A 762-nucleotide genomic window follows, 5' to 3' on the forward strand; every position below is an offset into this window, starting at 1 on the left:
TTGAAGTAAATGAAGCCTGAACTTGCAAGACATGGAAATTACAGTTAAAAGGCTCAGATGGAAATAAGAAATAAATTCCACTAACAATAGGCCCTTTTGTCCTGGCTTGTTCGGTATGATTACTGCAAGGAAACTGTTAAGTAGTTTTTGGAGTAGTAGATAATGGGATTCTGTGGAGCTTTCACAGGTTGGCACCGGCTGGAACAGCTGAGTTTTGAAGGCACTCTATAGACACAGGGTTGCTGTTGGCCCTGCATCACATGTAGGAAGTCTTTGCACTTTAGAGAGCTAGTCATCAAAATCAGTTATTGCCAACCTAAAAAGAAAAACCCTCGGAACAAAAACACCACCGCTCCCACCCGCCAAAGAAAAATTAAAATAAAAACGAAATCACACACACACGCACACCTAAAAAATTGTGCAGATTTGTAACGTTTTCACAGCTGATTTAAAAAACAAAACAAAACAAAACCAAAACAGGAATTCCCAACACGCTACCACTCTCCTGCAAACTCCCATCCGATACAGCAGGTAAACAAAATAGAAAATTATTTCACGAATCATCAGCAGACACTTTCTGGCACCCCACACTGTATTGGCATCAGTGTTTAAGTTAAAGTCCCAGTTCAGATGTGCAATTCTCCAGGCTGGACGCCCCGGCACAACCACCCAACTTTGCATAGAGATCCTGGGGACCGGCGGCGGGGCGCCCCACGCGTGGCCGCGGGGGAGGGCTCCTCACCGCTGCCGCGGTTTCTCCTC

The sequence above is a fragment of the Pygoscelis adeliae genome, unplaced genomic scaffold, assembly GCF_000699105.1.
Source record: "Pygoscelis adeliae isolate BGI_AS28 unplaced genomic scaffold, ASM69910v1 Scaffold241, whole genome shotgun sequence".
Lineage (NCBI taxonomy): Eukaryota > Metazoa > Chordata > Aves > Sphenisciformes > Spheniscidae > Pygoscelis > Pygoscelis adeliae.